At 39.0% G+C, this 6,000-nt stretch overlaps 1 non-coding gene across 1 annotated transcript; it reads left to right on the forward strand.

The window, feature by feature from the left end:
* The first annotated feature begins 5,724 nt into the window (after positions 1 to 5,724).
* Positions 5,725 to 5,796, forward strand: TRNAK-UUU (transfer RNA lysine (anticodon UUU)). The gene has a single exon. It is a non-coding gene; the product is annotated as a tRNA-Lys (tRNA).
* Positions 5,797 to 6,000: the final 204 nt, after the last annotated feature.

Consider the following 6,000-nt stretch of genomic DNA (forward strand, 5'->3'; position numbering starts at 1 on the left):
GTAAAACAATCCTTAAAAGGATCTGCTGCACCTGAGCCAGCACCAATATCGGGAGTTTTTAGCTCTCGAGCTTCTTTCAACGCCTCCTCAGAAAAAGACGGAAGAGAAGGCGAATGACCCATTGCCATTACCCCGAGCAAATCACTCGGAGTACTCCGATCGAGACTTAGGTCTTCGAAACCAACCCCGACGGGCACGGCCGCCATCGGCTCACCAGCTCTAGCAACCTCGACTGCTTTCGTTGGTCGGACTACCAAAGCCGAGGAGCTATCTTCTTCTTCTTCCTCCCTCAGGCATTGGACCGAGTCGATCGAAAGGGCAATGATTTTTCTCCTCATCTTTCGAGTTTTGGGCTTGGGGCCCTCCGGCCGAGAGGAAGCCCTCCGCTTCTTTTCTTTTCCCTGTTCTAGGACCAGGGACTTGTTTCCTTCATCACCGCTCGAAGGCCTCAAAACGGCATCCCTAGTTACACCTATATACAAAGGAAAAGTTGATAACGAAAAGAACGCAGAATATACCTCGAGGGAAATAGGAACCAAACCTCACCATGATTCTTGGCCTCCCATCTACCTTTTGCCAAATCACGCCAAGCGCGCTCGGCATATGATGAAGTCGAGGCTAACTTTCGAACCCAATCCTCGAGGTCAGGCACCGCATGTGGCATCCAAGGGGCAGCTGGACATCAGAAAATAATATCAGAAAATAGTAGAAAATGACACGAAAAGCAAACATGAATCACTTACGATCGAAATTCCATTTTTCAGGGAACGGCATCTTCTCCTCCGAGATAAGATCACGAGTCCTCACTCGAATATATCGACTCATCCAACATCGATCTTTATCTTCATCGATGCTCGACATCAAAGCCTTCGATGCTCGACGTTGTAGCTTAATTAGCCCACAAAAAATCTGAGGCCGATACAGTCGTATAAGGTGGTTCAGAGAAAAATCCAACCCACCGGCTTTGATAGAGAAGAAGCGCAATAAAATGACTATACGCGATAAGGAAGGATGAATTTGGCCGAGGGTGACCTGATATCTTTTGCAGAAATCAAAAATCATGGGATCGACAGCTCCCAACGTGAAGGGATAGGTGTAAACACTCAAAAATCCCTCCACATAGGTAGTGACGCTCTCATCGGAGGATGGGATTTGTAACACAACCTCAGAACCCCAGCTACAGTCTTTTCTGACGGCATCGAGGTGACCCTCCATTATAGAGCACGTATACATCGATACGTGCTCACACCGACTCGAAACGGACGAAGGGTTCTCCACCCTAAAATCAGTTTTTAAAATACACGGGCTGGGAACATAATCATGAACGGACGGCTCCATCGGCGCCTTATCGTCAAACGGCCATGAGGAGGAAGCTTTCTCCTTCTGAGGTTCGATTTTTGAAGTTTTTGCCATCGATATAAGAAGAAAAAGTCACAAAGGAAGGTGAAAGAGGGGACAGCACCAAAACTCTGGTATAAGCGACACTAAAGCAACAAAATAGAGAAGATAATCAAAGAGAATCTGGGAAAAGAGGAAGCGCAAAAATGGAAAACATTATATGGGAAACTATTTATAAGGCATGGCGGTTCGTTTTTAGCGGTGGCCGACCACCGACTGACACACATTAAATGCCTCGATAAAACCAAACCGATGGGACAGCTATCACATACATCATAGTCGAAGTCGATAGAAACGTCAGCATTGATTCGGTCGAGCCTTAGGAAAATCATATCGTTTCTCGTTATCACCTTTCCAAGAAACGAGAGGGCTATCTGTATACGGTTAGAACAGGTCCTCGATCATGAAGATCGATTGACGATGGCATCTCAGTCAAAAGGTATCTATATGGAGGGCTCGAACGAATTCCGAGATGGGGGCGTCAAGCGTCGGGGCAAACATCGACCAACACAGGTCCCGAACATTGATGCCCGAAAGTGATCACCAAGCTCGAAACCAAGGCCGAGGTTCCGATCCGACACGGAGCTCGAGTCAGTATCGAGCTCACAGACAGAAAACTGTTACAACCGTACCAAGGGAGAGAATCTTAGCAGGAATTAAGGAGGAGACATACCATCATGGGTCCTCCACTAGTAATATTATTCTACTATATTGTTATAGATAAAGTAGTGATCTTTGGCTATAAAAGGAAGATAGATTGTAATAAAAAGTCAGGTTCTGGCATATTAAGAATTCATTGTGTTTACCTTTCTAAGCGCACTAAGTATTTTCGTTCATCATTTCTATTTCGTATAACAAATACGTGTATTGTTATCTTCAGGTCAAAGGAATCTACCTATCCTTAGAACCATACACAAATTCAACGTTATTCGATTTTCGGGTAAACAAAGTAATATGGTTCCTTCGTCTCCTGTTGGTTGCAGTAATTAATATGAAAAATTCTAGTATTCGCATCACCCTCGTCTAACCAAGAGATTCTAGATCTAAGCTTCCAATAGTCCTCTTCTAGCTTAAGAATGGTGTTGTAGTCTAGTTTTAAGGATTTTTCAAGTTGCTGAAGAAAAGTACTAGTGGGGTATCTAGGGGAATTTTGAATACTATTAAGCCTAGCAAACAGTCTCCTTTTTTTTAATTAAAGAGATCTCCAAAAGTGTTCCTTTTCCAAACATTAATATTACGCTTAAAAGACCAAGTAGCATCACATAAATCTTTATCTTTCCAGCTAGAGTTATCGACATTAATGAAGTCTGGATGCGTGCACCAATTAGATTCTAGCTTAAATGGCTTCTCTATATTAATATTAGGCATAACACTAAGTTTCACAAGTAAAGGTCTATGGTCCGAGTGGGTTTTAGGAAGATGAGTAACTGAGGCTTCGGAAAATAATCGTAACACGGTCTTCATTTGAGAAAATCTTGTCTAATCTTTCCATGATTAAGCCCTTGTTCTTCTTTCTATGATTAGACCACGTGAATTTACACCCTTTGAAACCTAAATAAAAAAGATTACAATAATTTAAGCTAGACCAAAGTTTGCAAGACCTATTTAAATTAACAGGTTTTCCTCCAAACTTATCATCTGCCATCATAACATCATTGAAATCTCCTCCTACTAGCTAAGAGCCTTTATAATTATCATAGACATTCTCCAATTTTTTCCAAAGAGTGTTTCTAATAGACTTACTATTACTAGCATAAATAGTCATAAAGAGCCAAGAATATCGTTTAGGAAGAACCTCAACCATTGCATGAATTTCCTGATCCCGCCTAATAAAGTTATGAATTGCGATAACGTTATGGTCCCAAAGGATCACCATTCCACCAGATCTTCCCTCTGCGGGCACTTCTATCAACTTCGTAAAATTAAACTCATTTAGGAAGGAGTGGTGATTAGCCATCTTAGTTTCAAGAAGAGCTACCATGCATGGCCTATGAGTGACAACCATTTCCCTAAAGTTCCTTCGAAAATTATCATTATTAGCCCCCGGTATTCCACATGATGAAATTGGTGGCTCTATTCATGATCATGTTTGTTATTTGGTGATTCACATTCCACTTCTCCTCCGAAGGAAAAACTACGTCCTTCCTTAGGGATATCACTAGGATCATTGTGGGCTTTCCTACTGTCAGATTTTGTGGCGGCCTTATGTCCATGTTGAACTTGTACAGTGTAATTGGACAGTTGAATACATGCCTCTTTTCTTACCTCTCCTTGAAGAGTAAGATTATGACCTCGTTTAGATTTAAAAGCTCTGTTTTCGACCCCATGTTTGGAGGAATTATTTTCTTTATCCCCCGCATTGGATTTCCTTCTGGTTCTTGAACTTTGCATGGTGGAGGTTATTAAGCATTCTTTGGTGCTAGGTAGTTGTTCTATGCCTGAGGTTGTGCATTGTTCCTCTGAGTATTCTATGGCATCAAGATGGGGTTCAAATTGGTGATCCTCTCCGGAGAAAAGACCGGTAGATCCATTCCTAGTAGCATTGGGTTGAAGTGAATTGGAAGGTTTCATTGTCGTTGCATGGTTTCTGTTGGGTTGGTATTTATTGTTGGACTCAGTTGATTTAGAGTATTGTTGACCCATATAATTGTTCATGGATGGGTGTAGTGGGCACTAGGTCACCGGAAGTGGGCAAATGTTTAGTAATATAATCTTTAAAGGACAAGTGGTGAGGAGTTTAGATGTTGGTTATTAGTGGAGATGGTATTATCCATTTTGGGGTTATTTGAATTGGTAATCACAGAATTGTTAATTAAATTAGTTTGATCAAGGACAGTAGAATTAGTAGTCATATTTATTTTAAAACCTAAGTGTGTATATCTTTGATCCCAGATGTTGTAGTTACATGTCATTGTTTAACAATTATAAGATTACTATTGACGATCCAGCACAAATTGAGTTTCTATAAGTGGACAATCATTTATAGAGAACTTTCATTTGAATATCCTTCTCCTTCAAACCTCCCATGTCTCAGGTTATATATTTTTCCTTGATCAATCACGCAGATCGAGTAACATATTCTATTACTACATGTTAACAGAATATTAATATGATAATTCTCTTATCAAATTAGTTTCTTGATGCATATTCGAATAATTTGTGTATCAGTACTTACGTAAGACAAACCTTAAATAACATTAAATACAGTGTGTACACAATAAATTGCGTCAAAAAAATAATCGAGACCGAAAAATATTGCAACAATCGTAGTATTTTATTTCAAATAGTTTGAACAATCTCTATGATTCTTCTGATTCTTCTTTCCAACAGTAAATGAATTCAAAGGTCTTTGAGCTTGATCTTGAATCTATATTTGTTGCCACGAATGATGATCTTGAATTCAGCTAGCACGGACTTTGATTTGAACTCGTACTCTTTGAATGTTGATTCGTTCTTCGTCCTTGAGCTTGAACTTGAACTTGATTGCTTGAAGCTTGAAATTTGTGGAGGAATTTGCAGTGTTTGATCCACAAGCTCTTTCTTGCTTCTTGTTATAACTTCTGGTGTCATTTATGAGTTATGAAGACTCCTATTTATAGTTGTGGAAGGGAAGAGTTGTGATGAGAACAAACTCTTTCCGACCAATCAGATTGAAGAGTGACAAGGCCACATTTGATGGCCAGAACATGTCACTTGCACATGTGGCGCCATTTTATCGGCCATTTAATTTGACTTGGCATGCCTTGTCATTTGACACGTGACACGATCCTATTGGATCTTCCATTTGACTTGGCGTGCCACGCCATTTGACACGTAACACCAAACTGGGCCTCTAGGAGGATGATATATTTGGACTTAATGAAGTGGGCTCATCACTTTAGCCCAATTAAATGGGCTAGCCCAATGGATTAAGACTTATTTATTTAATCCATATATATTGGACTTGAGTAATTGATCCAATTATATCAGCCCATAATATTTATTTGAACTAATATATTTAATATATAGTCCAAATTATTTTATTGGATTTAAATCCAATAAAATTTAAATGCTTACAGTCTCTCAACTATTCCAAATTATCTGCTAAAATAATTTTTCTTTCCTTTTTAATAACAAAGTCACTTAACTATGCCTATACCACTTAGAAGGTCACTAATAAATAAAACTCTATAATAAATATTAACTGAGAATATGATAAAAGGTAACTAATATGTTAAAACAATTAAACTAATGGTGTACATTTATTTAATATTATCAATATATAAAACTTAAAGGCAAGTATAAGTTTTGAATTATAGTGTAATAAATCAACCAGTTGACAAGACAGCCTTCTTAGCTCAGTGGTAGAGCGCGTGGCTTTTAACCACGTGGTCGTGGGTTCGATCCCCACAGACGGCGTTTCGATAATCTGAGAGTTTCTTGGTTGAGGTCTTTGAGCAAATATTCCTTCCAACAAGAGCCATGTTTTTTTTTTCATGTTATAAATTCACTTAATATGGATATCCATTCAGTTGACCTTTCTTTATACATGTATCTATTAAATTAATTATTAATTGTTATAACTCTTCAATTTTTGTAACTCTAAGTTTAGATTTGTAAATC

The sequence above is a fragment of the Nicotiana tabacum genome, chromosome 9 (assembly GCF_000715075.1).
Source record: "Nicotiana tabacum cultivar K326 chromosome 9, ASM71507v2, whole genome shotgun sequence".
NCBI lineage: Eukaryota > Viridiplantae > Streptophyta > Magnoliopsida > Solanales > Solanaceae > Nicotiana > Nicotiana tabacum.